This window comes from Scylla paramamosain, chromosome 12 (assembly GCF_035594125.1).
Source record: "Scylla paramamosain isolate STU-SP2022 chromosome 12, ASM3559412v1, whole genome shotgun sequence".
Classification (NCBI taxonomy): Eukaryota; Metazoa; Arthropoda; class Malacostraca; order Decapoda; family Portunidae; genus Scylla; species Scylla paramamosain.
Window position 1 is genome coordinate 695001 of NC_087162.1, and position 17500 is coordinate 712500.

At 44.4% G+C, this 17500-nt stretch overlaps 1 protein-coding gene across 4 annotated transcripts in view; it reads right to left on the reverse strand.

The window, feature by feature from the left end:
* Window positions 1–17500, reverse strand: part of LOC135105494 (zinc finger protein 384-like) — a 224105-nt gene that overhangs the window by 206554 nt on the left and 51 nt on the right. For 2 of the 4 annotated variants that reach the window (XM_064013630.1, XM_064013627.1), the window contains exon 1: window positions 16586–17500. This exon is cut by the window's right edge and continues 51 nt beyond it. The gene's annotated coding sequence lies outside the window, so the exon portion shown is untranslated. The remainder of the gene's footprint in view (window positions 1–16585) is intronic. The other 2 variants (XM_064013629.1, XM_064013628.1) reach the window with 2 other exon arrangements.

Consider the following 17500-nt stretch of genomic DNA (forward strand, 5'->3'; position numbering starts at 1 on the left):
AACACAACTGCGGGTTAATTCACGTACTACCGGCTCTGTACTTCCCCGAGATGAGGAACGGAACGCGTCAACTTTAATACATAATAATACAGTAAAAATATGTATTTGCATTGTCATATTAAGAGTTCATCCTGCAAAGAGTAGCATAAAAGGATACAAGAAAACGAAAAATATTGTGAGCTTAAGCCAAATGTTTATTGCAGCATGAGTAATAATATACACGACACCAATGAAATAAATGATAATAAACATTAGGTAAAGAGACATTCTTTTTAGTTCGCTATTCTGGGTAAAGGGTGAGATTACGCAAAATGGACAGTCTCTCTCTCTCTCTCTCTCTCTCTCTCTCTCTCTCTCTCTCTCTCTCTCTCTCTCTCTCTCTCTCTCTCTCTCTCTCTCTCTCTCTCTCTAACTAGCCACTATCTTCCCATCTCAAACAAAACAGCACTGGAGGAGGACAGAAGAAGAAATAAAACGCGGCAAATTTAAGACGCTTCAGTTGATGTTTTGCTTGCTGCTCATAAATAAAAAAATAAAAAAATGCATCCTACTTGAGGCGGGGAAAAAAAAAAAAAAAACAAGCAATAACTATGAACATCTACATAAATCTCTCACACTAGAAGGGGACAGAGAACTTCGTCTTGATCCTTTAGAAAGACATCAGATTGCACACACACACACACACACACACACACACACACACACACACACACACACACACACACACACACACACCACACACCACACACACACACACACACACACACACACACACACACACACAGACAGTCACGCAGCATCAAGAGGAGGCGTGCATTCCAAGATGGTTATCATGTTCACGCTCTACTAAGTTGAGTGCATATCCTTCATCCAGCACCGTCCACAGCCTATTTGTAGCCACTTTTATGTGTTTGATGTGCTTTTCTGATGTAATGAGAGAGAGAGAGAGAGAGAGAGAGAGAGAGAGAGAGAGAGAGAGAGAGAGAGAGAGAGAGAGAGAGAGACGTATTTGGAAACCTTAGACAAAATAAAAATAAGTGACAGAAAAGATGTTGGAGATGAAAATTTAACACAGGGAATATAAGGAAAGAAAAACAGGTTTTGATTTTCACTCAAGATCAGAGAGAGAGAGAGAGAGAGAGAGAGAGAGAGAGAGAGAGAGAGAGAGAGAGAGAGAGAGAGAGAGAGAGAGAGATAAAGAGTTTAGTAGAGCAGCCACCAGAGAAAACAAGAGTCTGAGTGGCCACCGCAACAAATCTAATGACCTTAATGGCATTATCCGACCTAAAGAGTGAAATATATTAATGATACCACCATGGCCTCCCCTTCGCCTCCCTATACTGCCTCCCTTCTGTCCCCTTCCTCATTGCCCCTTTCTCTTATTCCCTATTCCACATGGAGCTTGTAACACCCCTCTCTCTCTCTCTCTCTCTCTCTCTCTCTCTCTCTCTCTCTCTCTCTCTCTCTCTCACCCCTACATACATCATCACTACGCCTTTCTATCACTACGTCCCCCGCCCCCTTCTGTATTTTCGACCCTCTTCTCCCCCTCGTCCCTCCCACTAACATCTACAGCACCAGCCTCTGCCTTCCCTTAATACGAGCGCATCCTCTACTCTTCACTCTTCTCGACTACTTTTTTTCTTCCTTCGATCTTTTTCCTGACGAATTTGACCGATTTTTTCAACTTTTCAACATATATATACGATAAAACACGTGCACAAACATACACACACACACAAAACACACATACATACACACACACAGACGGACACAGACACACACACACACACACACGCACGCACGCACGCATAACTAAAGTATCTCCCCGGCTTTGTGGGAGCATTCCGTAAAGTTAATTTAGGTATCTAGTTGCCGCCGAAAGCGAATGACAGCAAATGTTATTATTTACGTTGTAGATTTAATTTTTATTTTTTTTTCCCTCCCGGGCCTCGCTGCTCTCCCAACATATTTTATGGCGATGAATTTCTGACAAAATACTGGCGTGTCCACATCTGTCGCTATAATAACCCTAATGGCCGGACTCACTACTGTAAAATGCTCACGTATTGTGTGTATTCCGCCACTTAGGGCTATTAACTCCTCTCCAGGATGGAAGAGTTGCCGCGAATCTTTATAGTTAAGTAAGCAAAACAGTTACATGGAGGTTAATGCTGAGCGGATGAACAGAGAGAGAGAGAGAGAGAGAGAGAGAGAGAGAGAGAGAGAGAGAGAGAGAGAGAGAGAGAGAGAGAGAGAGAGAGAGAGAGAGAGAGAGAGAGAGAGAGAGAGAAATTCTAAACCCTCATATTTTTAAGTAGCTACATGGAAATGTCAAAAGAGAATAAGTATCAGAAACAAAACATCAAATGAGCAGGAGAATTCAACCTTGTTTTCCATAATATCGCTACAATTGTGTTTATTTTGTAAAATAATAATGCGTGTGAAAAGTACAGAGGACAGTGGCTGATAAACACATCAGGAAAATAGTTCGTGGAAGAGAGAGAGAGAGAGAGAGAGAGAGAGAGAGAGAGAGAGAGAGAGAGAGAGAGAGAGAGAGAGAGAGAGAGAGAGAGAGAGAATCAAAACCAATTAATTTCACATTCCAAACACAAAATCAGAGAAACATACTGTAGTAAACCACGTAGTAGTAGATAATGAAAATATAAATAAACAAAAACAAAAAAAAAAACACGTGTGTGGGGGGATGGAAGCATGAAATATAAAACAAAGGCATTTCCGAAGAAAAAAATCGCATAAATACACCCGAAAGACCTTTTACAAAACGAAAAAAAAGAAAAATCACTCAACGATTTGCAACTGACACATTTTTGCACATCCAGACCGGTTGCTGGAAAACTCCCCAAGGCGAAGTTGGCAACACAAACAAAAATGGGAATTGTTACGTCAACTCCCTACTGTAAGTTTGTGTTGTCTGAGCGAGGCGAGGTGAGGGCGGGGTGAGAGGAGGGAGGGGCGACACTGAGGGTAGGAAAGGAGGGAGAGGGAGAGTAAGAGAGAGGGAGAGAGAGAGAGAGAGAGTGAGAGATAGAAGTACGATGGGAGAGAGGGACACAGGAAGGGAGAGTTTGCGGGAATCGTGAGGGACAACCGGTGACTGTAACGGGGGAAAAGGATATTAAGGGACTGATCGTACGTGTGTGTGTGTGTGTGTGTGTGTGTGTGTGTGTGTGTGTGTGTGTGTGTGAATGGACGTACCAGTAATGTGAGATAGAGTAACAATGCTGGGGAAAGATGATGAAATGACTGAACGATAGTGATGATAAAGGTTTGCACGCAACAGTGAAAGAAGAGATGGAAAAAGAGAAGGAAGGGAGAGAGGAGGTACGAGGAGGGAAGGGTGAGAGGAGGGAAGGGTGAAAGGAAGGAGGAGGGAAGGAGGGAAGAGGAGGGAAGATAGTGGAGACTGAAGGCAGGAGGAACAGCTCGCAAACTTATCACTGCTGATAAGGTTACTGATAACAATATGGTGATATACACAAGCATGAACACACACACACACACACACACACACACACACACACACACACACACACACACACACACACACTTATCTGTTTATCATATGCATATGTAACCACATGTTCTATTATATTCCACCCAATCTATACTTTTCCTGTCTTATGCTTCACACGTATGCATATCTTTAAAAAAAATCACATGTTGATTATCTTTAATGTTCAATTTCCTTTTAGACATACAGAAATGTAATTCTCTCTCTCTCTCTCTCTCTCTCTCTCTCTCTCTCTCTCTCTCTCTCTCTCTCTCTCTCTCTCTCTCTCTCATTCTCACAAGGAGTGAATGCTCGAACGTCTTTCATTTGGTTCAATATGTGACGCATTTCCGTCCGTCTCAGTCCCCTGAGTGACTGGTCTATTGTACTCTCTGTCTTACTCAATTCCCGGCATTAAAAGCGCAATTTCACCTGCCACACTTGCAAGGATTGCGATGTTTCTCTTTACGTAAATAGAAGTGTTTTTCACCGAAGGAACCAAACACGTCAGGCACTCATCGACGTGTGCTATCATCATATGACGTCGAAAAAATCCCCAGCTGGGTTGAGCGGACGTAACATGAGGTATGTAAATGAAGTTATCTCACGCATACGTATGCACTTTAGAAAATAAGAGCCGCACTGTTGACTGAATGAAGGCCCAACTTATGTAAGTAACCCTTGCAATCAATTCAACACTGAGAGCTACTTTATTTTGAAGTTATCGGTCTAATTAATATGCAGCAGACCGACATGACCACACATCAAGAGAGGAACACGTTTTCATGGCACAATATTACATTTGAATAAAAGCCGCTTACATAAACATGACACTTATGGAGTCACACTTTCAAGGTGGAAGGAAAGAAAAAATATGTAACCTGCTAAGACAATATTAAAGGTGCACTGGTTATGCGAACGTTTAGTGGAAACACCTAGACGTCTCCTTAGACGAGGCCTGACCTCTCCTCCCCTTCCTACCGGGGCGCCTCCTTCTCTGCGGCACGTCTTGCTAAACTTCATTTAATTCAGTGAACTTGTGAAACTCTGAGGAACTAAACACGTTGATGATTCGTTCAACTCCGACTTGAACCTATGAGGAGCTTGAAGCGACCATGACAGAGGAGGAGGAGGAGGAGGAGAAATAGGAGTCTTAAAATCAAGGAGCTTATGAGGACAATAATCTTTAGTCTTGCAATGAAAATAATTTTGTCATTATTCTTTGGGACAAAAGATTGAACGTTTACATACCTAAGCATGCGGCGAAATAAAAATAATAGAAATAAAAGAGAAATACAGTGCAGCGCTCTTGGACACAGGTGTACACACACACTGAGACAACTAAAGTTACGACCATACCGCAGGAAAAGGAGCTCACCAAAGGAATATTTACCAGCATAAAGACAACCATTATAACACCGCACCATCACAATTCAAATCAAAACAATTAGACAAACCTTCCATCTACTAACTCACAACTCAAACACCATTATTACCACCACCGCCACCGCCGCCGCCACCGCCACCCCCTCTCCCACTACCACAACCCCCGCCACCGCCGCCACTACTACAATTGTACGCAAGGAGGGTCGTAAGGAGTAGAAAGAAGGCGCTACGAGATCGGAGAATGAACTGCCCCACGAACATAGAATATGAATCGACATACATAAACGATAAGACGTCCGAGACACTGAGGGAGGGTTGCTCTCTCTCTCTCTCTCTCTCTCTCTCTCTCTCTCTCTCTCTCTCTCTCTCTCTCTCTCTCTCTCTCTCTATCTCTCTCTCCGTATCTGGTAAGAGAGATAGATAGATAGATAGATAGATAGATAGATAGAGAGAGAGAGAGAGAGAGAGAGAGAGAGAGAGAGAGAGAGAGAGAGAGAGAGAGAGAGAGAGAGAGAGAGAGAGAGAGAGAGAGATTGTACATTAGCGAGATATTAAGAAAAAAAAAGTGCTACGGTTATTAGAAAAATTAGACAGAAGAAAAAAAAATATCCCGAAGTTAACCAAAGTATCCCATCTCTCCATCTTCTTATTAACAAGTGTGTGTTTATTCTAGCATTCCGGAGCACCGTCAGATTTAAGTTCTTCCCGAGGGACTAAGAAGGAGTCCTCTGCCGTCGTGGTGCGAGAAACTTTTATCTTGATAGTCTCCGTTATTTTTTTTTCTCTCCTCGAGTGGGAAGCTTTGTGGACACGGCGGAGGAGTGACTAAAGAGACGCAGTTGTGTCACATTTGCTCACATTTGTTCTTCCCTCCGGCCCTCGGCGCGCTTCTGTGTTGAGATGTGAAGATAGTGGCTAGTTGAGAGAGAGAGAGAGAGAGAGAGAGAGAGAGAGAGAGAGAGAGAGAGAGAGAGAGAGAGAGAGAGAGAGAGAGAGACTGTACAGACTACACCTTGCAGATGCGCCGAGAAATTAGCTCCACAAAAGAACACATTTTTTTGTAGCCATAACAGCAAGAAGGAAATAAAGAATCGAATAACAAAATAACATTGAATAATCAAAAGGTCACTGCTTAAATTTTAACAGTACGAGAGTTTGTAAAAAATAATGATAACATAACACCATTTGTTTTTTGTTTCTATATGGTTCGATCCCACGAAAATCTGAATGTGTGTGTGTGTGTGTGTGTGTGTGTGTGTGCTTATAAGCGCTAGGCCGCAGAGGTTTGCCAAGCGGGGACCATCATACCTGGTAGCGTCTTAATTGCCGTAATCTGCATAATTACTACAATTATAATAAAAACTAATTTATTTCAGCAGCATTACAAAGATTATTCTACCGATTTTTATCGCGCGAGGGTTAATTATCGCGAATTAACATGGCCAAGATAATTGTAACATGCTATAATCGCTAACTGGCTGGTGGGCGAGTGTGCGGCCCCCGCTGTACTTCATCTCCCGGGAAGCGACGGAGGGAAAAGAATACCTCACAAAACAGCAACTTTTTTCGCCTCAGTAAATGCCACAGTGCGCCCACCTGAGCCCAAGAGTAGCAAAGGGAAATAATGTGGCCCTCTAGACACCACCACGTCGCCCTCGCGTTACCTCTGAGTGAGAAATATATTCTGAAACACTTCTGGCCGCACCTCCACTACTTTCAAAAGCCTGTTTCAAGTCACACGGGTTTTCAGGGTGTTTTCTACATTTCTACATTAACAAGAGAAGAAGCACTTTTGAAAACCTTGCTAATCATCTCTGTGGCCTTTGAAAATAGTCGCGGTGAGAGAGCAAAAAGGGTTTCTGAATGCGACCACGTCAAGAGTTCCTCCTTCCTCTCTTCCCCTCTCTAGAGACGCTCGCAGGCAGGAGGCGACAGACTGTGGTGTGTCTCCTTGTCGCCACGAGCACATGAGCTACGTACACTTAAGAAAAGGTAAGAAAAGGGCAACAGCAACAGCAGCAGGGGAGAAAAAATAATGTGACAACTTACTACTCACTGCCATAATTACAAGCCTCAGTATTTTTTTTTTTTTTCAAAGACTCACGGAGCTTCTTCTATGCTTAGGTCTAAATGTCGCAGCCTAGAGTACGTGTAAAAATAGGTAGGAATAGTAAAGTTTACTCTGATTCACGCTTCTCGTAGTATTTTTACTGCTCATGTAAGAATATGAAAAAAATGGAAGACAAAAAATATTAACTACTACTTTTCTACTTCTACTACTACTACTACTACTTCTACTTCTGCTACTACTACTACTACTACTACTACTACTACTACTACTACTGCTGCTGCTGCTACAAAAATTATTCCCTTCATTTCTACCACTACTATTGCAAAATCTTTATTACATAACATAAACGTTATTATTGTCACTCTCACAACAACTACTCGTATTACCTTAACTATTACGCCCTCATGTACCAGATTAATGAAAATCAAACCACCATGTGCGCACACACACGCAGAGAGAGAGAGAGAGAGAGAGAGAGAGAGAGAGAGAGAGAGAGAGAGAGAGAGAGAGAGAGAGAGAGAGAGAGAGAGATTCACAGAATAATGGAAACATCCCTCACTACAGTAGGAAAAAAAAATAGTAATAACGATAATAATAATCGTAAACTACCTTATAATTTCTCAAAAAGTCACATCGGGGAAGAATTGTAAGAAATGGAACACTGGAAAAAATACAAACTGGAGGATGAAATATTGCAAAAATAGGATAAATAAACGAAAAACAAAGATACTGAGTAAGCGATACTAGAAAAAAAAAAATGCTAAGGAGTAAAAGAAACAGTAACATAAATGGAAGGATAAGAAAAAAAAAAATGAGGTACTACGAAGAGCATAAAAAAGAAAAAGAGGAAAAGGTACGGAATGATAAAAAAAAAGAATAAACCACAACGAAAAATCATAGACAATAAAAGACGAACCGGCAAAAGAAGGATAAGAAAAGAAAAGAGTGAAGTTTTCAGTCCGCAAATCATAGCGTAGAAAAAAGGGAATAGAAATACCCGTAGATACAAGAAAGGCGGCGAAACGTAGGCAGCAGACGTGACAGGTTAGGGAGACAAGGGGACAGCGGGGTAGAGGTGTTAAGCTAGCGACACCCGAGCCTCGCCGCCCCGCCCGCCCCACCAAGCGGCATCGCACACCCACCCCACAAACACAACTACTCGCTATCAATTTACTCGTCCGACACACGGCGAGGGGGTGCGGGGAGACACTCTACTTTTTTTCATGTTTGCGTGTGTATATAAACGCGTGTGTTTGCTTGGCTACGGCTAGTACTTTATTCACTAGGTTTTTTTTTTTTCATGTGTTTTTTTTCTTTGTTGTTTCTCGATTGTTACTTTTTGAATGACAAGAGTGACTCATCTGCTTTGTGGTCTTAAGAACAGTGCATGGCTTTGAATGCTAGAATAGTCTGTAGCTGTAGCGTGTTTTGCCGGGAGGTTTGCCGTGCCGCAGTGTGCCTTCCGAGGGCGGCCAGAGTAGCTGTAAACCTGTCTTTTATTTTCAGTTATATTCATGCGAGATAACTGTACCTGCACCCGCCGCTTCCCTCCCTCCGTGTGACGCTCACCACGCTGACGTCCTGACACGCTGGCGGTGCGGTGTCACGAGGCCGATCCTGGCTGGTGATGGTGCTTGAACCCAATTTGGTGCTCTGCCTCCCTCTGGCTTGGGTATCGTGCAAAAAAACGGTGACTTTCAGTACTTTTTTGCGTTGGTGATTTATCTTTTTTTGTCTCTCTGCGGTTGATAACCTGTTCTGAGTCTGTACCTTTGACGGAGAGGGATGTGGTCTTGAATACTTGGCAAGGGGAGATTACTTATGCACGTTTACTATATCCGCTGCGACACAAACAGAGGGAAGCAAGAAATCCATAGACACGCCTTTCTTCTCACCCTCACAGCACACCTGCCAATACCTGCCTGCCTTCCATCTCACTCTTTCCGTCCTGGTTATCTGTCCCTCCTCCTTTTCTCCCTACCTATCTCCGTCCTTTCGTCCTGCTTTGCTACCTGTACGCCGCAGGTCAAGCCTTTAATTAATCTTTTCTCTTTTGTGTTGGGAACTTCGGTAACCTTTATCGGCGGAGCGTAAATGGACATCCCCCGATTTCCCCTCAAAACATATCAGCGAAGAGTTAATCACGTAGCTCGGGGCACACTACTTAGCGCAACAATAATCTGTCTCTCTCAGTATCGGTGAAGGTGATCACGATAAATAACTACATTGACCATAATGATCCATCCTGACGGACGAACGCCATAAGCTTCTACTACCGTTGATTATGAGTGATCTGTGCCTTTGTGCGATTAGCGTTTATTTCATAATCTGGAGTGGTCGCCGCGGGGAGCTGGGCTGGAGGGAATGTTAGCACCGGTCTTAATGGTGGAGGACTGGACGCGATAATGCTACAAAAAACTGTTTCGATGTAGAAGGAAAGGATTGAGAAATACAGTGATGATGTTAATGATGAAGAGATCGAGAATGACTATGACAACAACGAAGAAGGATATAACGGAGAACTAGACTAGAAAAAAAAAATATATATATATATTGACAGAAGGAAAGGATAAAAAAAAAAAAAAACAGCGATGATGTTAATGATGAAGACGCGGAGAATGATGATGACGATGACAATGACTCAGAAGGACATGTACGGAAGCGAGAGAAGGGAAAAATAAGAGGAAATAAAGAGTAGTAAAAAACATAAAGAAACCACCATTACGTTGCTTGACACGCGAGACTGCGCTGTAAAAAAGAAGGATCAAGAAGAGAAACAGAAATAAACAACAGGAAAGAGTCGATGAGACACCAAGAAAATGAAGAAAGAAATGTACAAAAAACACTTCTTGACTGCGCCAACTAAACACAATGGCAAGATAGTAAGGAATTAAGAAACCCATGTACAAGCAAGAAGAGGAAACCAAAATGGAGGAATGACACAGAAAAGGGTAAAGAGGGGAAGTTAGTGGACGTGAGAAGTGAGAGACTGAGAGACTGAGAGAGGGATTGACCGCGTGAGGGAGGGAGATGGAATGAGGGAGAGAGAGCAGGTGGGGATAAGGGAGTGAGCGAGTTAGGCCAAAAGGGAAAGGGTAGATGAGGGAGTGAGAGGAAATAGGGAGGGAATAAACGAAGCTAAAGGAGTGAACGGATGGGGAAGGGAGAGTATAAAGGAGTGAATAAGTGAGGGTAAGGGAGGGAGCAAGTGAGGGGATAAGGGAGTGAGAGAGTATAAGGGAATGAACAGGTAAGGGAGGGAAGGAGTGAGGGAAAAGGAATGAGCGGATGAGGGAGCGAGAATTGATGAGGGAGTGAGAGGAAAAGGGAGAGAGAGAGAGAGAGAGAGAGAGAGAGAGAGAGAGAGAGAGAGAGAGAGAGAGAGAGAGAGAGAGAGAGAGAGAGAGAGAGAGAGAGAGAGAGAGAGAGAAAGGGGGTCGGATGAGGAACACAGCAGAAGGGGACCGACAGGAGAACAGAACAGTGTAGAGGCAGAACATTGCGTTATGTACCATGCATAATAGCATTTAGGGCGGCAACGAGAGTCAAGTCAGGTGAACAGTGAGTAATGCACACGGGAACGCTACACCGCCGCCGCCTCAATCTAAGACGCTTCCTTCGCTTCCCCGCGGCCGTTTTAGAACCGTATTTTAAAAACGTTTCTGTGCGTACCTTCACTACTTTCAAAAAGGATCTAGTTGAGGTTATACGGGTCTTCAAGGACTTACTTATAGTTGTAGTAACACATTAATAAGATTGCTAAATTATTTACAGGAGAAACAGTCTTGAAAACCCGTGTGATCATCTCTGGAATTTCAAAATAGCTGTGGTGAGAGAGCAAAGCATTTAAAAAATACGGGTCTTAGGAGTAAGGAGACACCAATTCTGCACTTCAAGTAGACCAAGTGACGCTCTCAGTTGGTCTGCTCAAGGTGTATTGTTTACCGTAAAACGCGGTATTCCCTACGGTCACTTCCTATTGTCTCCGCTTCAAAAGTAATGAAAATCTATAAGAAAGACCCGTGTGGCGGACCGTCCCTCATTGCCTATAAAGTTATCGTTTACGTTGGTGTCTTAGTCATATCTTCCAGTGCTCTTTTCTGTCTGATTATATTATTTAGGTGGTCATTTAGAAGAGCTTCGAGTGACTTAAATACTTAAATGGAGTAAGAGGCGGAGGTGGAGGCGAGTAAGTACAATCCTTTTCCTTCCTCTCCTAGTTTCCCGGTCTATTCTTCCCTCCTCTTCCAGCTTCCGTTCACATTCTCTCTCTCTCTCTCTCTCTCTCTCTCTCTCTCTCTCTCTCTCTCTCTCTCTGGTTCGTGGGTAAGTACTCCCTCTATAGCCTTTATCAACAGTCTTTTTAAATCACACCTAGGACATCGCCACCCCCGGCTATCTCCCTCCCCCTTCCCGGCACTTACCGTCCTCTCCCTCCTCTCACTCGACTTGCCGCGCCTACCTACCTACTGTCCCCAACCTGATGTCCTCTCATTCATCCTCTCCGCCACACCCACCTTCGTACCTCACCCCTCGCCCCTCTGCTGTCTCGACCCTAAATATTACCCTTCCCTGTCCCCCTATAGACAACTCTCTCTCTCTCTCTCTCTCTCTCTCTCTCTCTCTCTCTCTCTCTCTCTCTCTCTCTCTCTCTCTCTCTCTCTCTCTCTCTCTCTCAAATACAGTAGTATTGGCATGACATCATCACAATCACCCTTCGTTTTCACACAAAATTCACTCTTTCCACACACACACACACACACACACACACACACACACACACCATACACCAGTGCCCTTCCCTCTTACCCAAATTCACACACCAACTCCACACCACCGCCACTACCTCCCACTGCCTCTCCTCGCCTCGCCCTTTCCCAACACTCTGGGCGGCTGGCTGACCGTTGCCTAACTTCCGTCGGCGGCGCGGGTCACCGAGATGATATGAAGCGCTGTATGTTAACGATTAAGCCGTAATTGCTAGAACAAACTAGGTTAGGCGCGGGAACAGCCAACTGCTGGTGCCCGTTGCAGCTGGTTTTGTGCACCTGTCACTCACTCCATCGCCGCTAAATCCATCACCGCGGGGAGGAAACAGTGCAAAGTGGAGAGCAGATTGCCGGGCCGCCTCTCTCTCTCTCTCTCTCTCTCTCTCTCTCTCTCTCTCTCTCTCTCTCCCTGACTGGGGTGAAGGTAAACCACTACTTGACGGCAGACGCGAAAGGGAAATACCTCTGGGGAATGATTTGCGTGTTTATTTATTATTGTTTTTTTTTTTTTTTTTCAAGCAGAACAGATATGTCAGATTCCATGATATTAGGATGAAAAATAAAATATAAGCAATTCTATCTCTCGAGTGTTGATAAGAAATAAAAACTAACCATCAGATAAGAAGTCAATTATAGCACGGGAATTTTTGTGAATATACAAGTGAGATAGTACATGATATGAGGGTTTTTTTTATGGTTTATGGTGGGCAAGACACGAGTGCGCGGCTCGTGACTTGGACAGCGGAGGAGCGGCGTGATAAGCAGCGTGGGTTTGCGTTGGACGGCGTCGGGTCAACCTTGTAATGCCCTAAACACAATTCTAATTACTTACAGTTTCCCTGAGACAGCCAACGAGTAAATCATAGCAAAACACATCTAGGCTAGGCAATCTTAAATACTGAAGTGGTGTAGCCTTGTTTGGATCAAATAGATAAATATATAATGAGTAAATAAATACACAACTAAATGTTTGAACGCCAAGAACTTGTGAACTGTTAACTAACTGAACACGGAAAATAAAAAAAATACATATACAAGTAAGTCTGAGCGTGACGTCCCACCCACTGGCCGCGTTACCCATGCCGCAATGTAACCCCAGTGGAGGAAGCCACGCCTGTTAGCCAGTGCAGGTAATGCTCACCTCCCTTCTCACGCTTCTTGAGGCGTTACATTCCTCGAAGATGTTCAGTAAGAGTAATAGCAATAATAGTAATGAGGATGACTGTACCATATTATTATTATTATTATCATTATTATTATTATTATCATTAGTGCTAGTATTACTGGTATCATTAGTACATAGCAGAGATAGTACCAACAATTATCATATAAAAAAACAGTACTAAGAAAAGAATAATCTTGTCAAACTTCACCAGCAGAAAGGAGCAAAAAACTGAAAGCCAATAAATGGTCCCGCTACGGTCCATGAGAAACAAAAGGTGAACTAAAAGAAGACTAAGATTCCATGGCGTTACGCTCTGTATTAAGAGGCAACAAGTATTGATTATATCATAAAAATGGCGTTAACCTGCACCTTGGCGGCAAACTTAGCAAGAGATGTTAAATATCTAAGAAATAACACGCCAAACAAAACCAACTTGAGCCGTAACACTGATGCACGGGGACTGTGCGCTGAGGACGGCACGAGACCAATGGGAGATCTGGGATGAGAGAGAGAGAGAGAGAGAGAGAGAGAGAGAGAGAGAGAGAGAGAGAGAGAGAGAGAGAGAGAGAGAGAGAGAGAGAGAATCAGCGACGACGATGGCCTGAGCTAAGGGCGGTGCAAACAACATGTAGTGGTCTAAGAAACGACGGAGAAACACTTCACACGACCATCTCATGTGTTTTGACCTTGCTTTGCAAACACCAACAACCAGCCACGCACACACACACACACACACACACACACACACACACACACACACACACACACACACACACAAAGACACACACACAAAAGCGGCGCCGCGTCCAATTCTCGTTAGTAGTTAAAGGGCGTTAGAAAATACGAGTCCGTAATGAAGGTTTTCTCTCCGCTTAGGTAAGGGATTTTCATTATTCTTGGCCAATGGTACCGCGGCCGTCGCTAGAAAGGGCTGGTGCCGCCGCCCCGCCGCTGTGAGCATCTCAGCACGGGAAGGCGGCACCGTCGGCGGCGTTTGGACCGTCAGAGCCTCGGAGAGTGTGCCGCTAAGGAAGGGATCAAGTGACATGCTTAGCTCGCCCAAATAACGCCCTTGCCACTTCCCGCCCGTTAACGTGACATAAATAGGGAGTAAGAGGGATTTACGGTGAATGTGTGTGTGTGTCTATATATATATATATATATATATATATATATATATATATATATATATATATATATATATATATATATATATATATATATATATACACACACACACACACACACACACACAGACACACACACACACACACACACACACACACACACACACACACATTGGGGTGCATATGTTTTCGAATTTTGTAGAAAAAGCGTCACAAACACATGTACATTGTTTCAAAACGTTACTTACGGATAAAGTACGCTATAAAAACTATGCAGATGAATTGGAACCGGTTTGAAAGGTAAGGAGCGCGGAGCCACACCTGGGAGCGCTACACGGGCGCTTGACGGCAAATGTCCGCTCCTTCAACGTCACAATCCAAGCAAGTCTGGACTGAGCGAGGTGTGGCGTGGATAATGTCAATGCATCATTCAGGGGACAGATAACCCACACCACTAACCTTCAATACAACAAAAGCAACAGCCGCGAGAACACTCACTCGTCCCCTTGGCTCTCTGCTCCTCACACGCATCCAGACTCACTTTCACAGCTGTTTTCTGTTTTCAATTTTATCTTTTGTTAGATAAGCACAGTGATAATACTCTCTCTCTCTCTCTCTCTCTCTCTCTCTCTCTCTCTCTCTCTCTCTCTCTCTCTCTCTCTGTCTAACCCAACAACAACACCTGCCAACTTACTTAATAACTTGAGGCTCGTTCATCTTTGCTCTATTACCGAATTCCTCCCTACAATATATGAGTATGAATATTTTTGTTCCCTTTTTATTATTGCGTACAGTGTTGCCACAAACAGTATCTTTGCTATTATTTTCCTGACAGAATCGCACATCGCCTCCCCTCTCCACCTCTGTCCCACTGCTGTCCTCCCTCCCGCCTGGTCCGTCCCCTACCCCCCTGTCCAACCCGCGGTCGTCCGCTGCCTACAGTACCTCTATCTCGCTGAGGCTTCTCCGCTCCCCTCCCCCACCATATCACCGCCGTTGTTCACCACTAATCCATGCCTCACCATTACCACCACCACCGGTACCATCGGCGGCACACCGCCTTGCGCCCGGGGAGTGTGACCAACGGACCGGCCGACCGGCCAAATTCAGCAAGAGAGTGAGCAATAATAGGACACTGTGTATGAAGCGCGATGTTTGCACGTATTAGAGCGGGTGGGCGGTCTTGGGTGGCGAGTAATATAATGCTCTTTGCGCTCTGCTGGGCGGGAGCGGCCGGCTGCCTCCACGCTGCTTGGCGCGCTGGACCCCGACAAAACGCCGGATCTGACTCGCTCTCTGAATGGGATTGGATTCTATTATAAAGCGGTCAGTTTGCGGGAGCGGTGCTGATGGTTACACTGTGTAGCATAAAGCGGCGGCCGGAGGATGGCCGCACTCGCACAATCTCTTTAGTATTGTACGCGTTGTGGGACGCACTGTGAAATATGAAGTCCTTTATTGTACTAAAATGTTTGCAGATTACGCTGACCCGGGCGTAATTTTTTGTGCACTTGTTTATATTATTCAGCTTCCTATACTCTGACTTGATAACACTTTAATGATCACAGCTAGTTTACTATTGGCCTAAATAATTCATCGTTGTGGTTTTCCGGCTTAGGAAGGAATATATTTTCTATCTGTACAGTATTTAAATTCCTCCTCCAGCATCGATGAAATTGATAAGCGTTTGCAGTGAAATGTTTACACAACAGTACACTGGCAATTACACGTACAAATACATAGATACGTGGATATATATACGTATAAATCATCACTCATTAACATAATTTTCCTGATAATTAATAGTTGTATGAAAGAGTTGTAGCAGTAAGAACACACCAGCGCGGACATGTTCACGGTAAAAATTTTATTATGTTAGTTGCCATTTTTTTTTCTGCGAGATAATACTGTATTATTTCTACTGAACTAAGAATACTAAGGCTGTCGCCGGGCTGACACCAAGAAACACTTTCCGTCATCACTTCTCAGCGTTAGAAATATTGTCAAATTTCTTTTACTTTAAATAATCTATCACAACAAAATCAACTTGCACCCTTTTAAAATAGGCGCGTTGTTCATTGACTTTCTGCATTTTCTAATAATTAATAGCGCTGTTTTTATAATTAATGACGTTACTGAGTTTTTATGAAGACCTAGAATCGGGAACGACAGATGACACCTTTGAATATAGATGTGTATGTGCCCGCGAGGGACGCTAAATAAACCAACCACGGGGAGATGAATGTTGCAGTATCTAATAAAAAATGTGTGTTGGCGGCTGATTTTCCCTGAGATGTGCTTAAGTGTCGTGTGGACTCATACATGCTTTCTGAGGCTCGGACTGGCACGCGTCGTCGGCCTGGGACACAAAATTACTTCCTATCTTACCAGAATACTGCACGGTGCTCGCTAGGTGTTTGTTTGTAGGGTAAGGGTGGGAGCTGGAAGTTTTCGGGGCCCTTCATTTACCGTCAGCACGTTATCAGGGTGACCCAAGATCTACCTTATGACATAATTTAGCGTGGGTACAAACATGCACACTGGGCACGCTACCTGAAGCTCGTTTACCAGTTTGTCCGTCACCTTCGAGCACGCCATTGGCTCCGGAGCCCAATTCATGTGCTGGGAGTTGAAGGAGTTGAAAGATGACATTGGGTTGAAGGAGTTGAAGCGGTATTGTTGTCCCATCGTCGTTGACATCGCAGCCATCGCCATAATGGTAAAGACGAGGACAATCGTGGTGCGATGGCCGAGCAGCAGTGGTTCGAACGTCGAGGCGGGGAACTAAAGTCTTCGGGGTGAGACTTCCCGACTTGGCGCGTCTTGCACAGCAACTTCACCAACGCCTTCCTTGGCGCACTTTTCTATAACTTATTGTGGGTCTGGGCTCGCTCACCTTGGACTCTGCCTTACGTAAAGTTCATATTTTTCAAGAAGGTAAAGTCCACTATAAAAGTTCGTCACACTTTTTTGGCATTTCTCGAATATCACTTGGTTAAGTCACTATGGAACATGATTGTCCCAGAATCTTTGGTATGGGATCAGGTAGGCGTCTGCTGGCGTGGGTACACGGCCGATCTTTGGTTGAGAGCGGAAGAGATGATGAATGAGCAACTCAGCATCACATGGCGAGGCTGGCTACTGCCGCTGCTTGTGTCCCTGCCTGGCGTGCCGCTGCTGGCTGGCTGGCCGCTGACTCACTCACTCCCCGGGTGACAGTGTGGTGGGGCAGCACACTCACTGGCGGTAGCGAGCGGGATGCGGGACTTAGTCTGTGGCGCTGTGTTGGGACGCTGGCGGCCCTTCACCTGCCAGTAGCGCCGCGTCGGGCCAAGAGGGGCCAATCCCACACCATCACACACTACTCAAGATAAGTTTGATTTCGTTCGTGCCCACCATAGATGGTTCGGACCGTGGCCAACGACCAGTTTTTTACCGCACCTCCCTCGGTGTCTCGCAGAAAAGTGG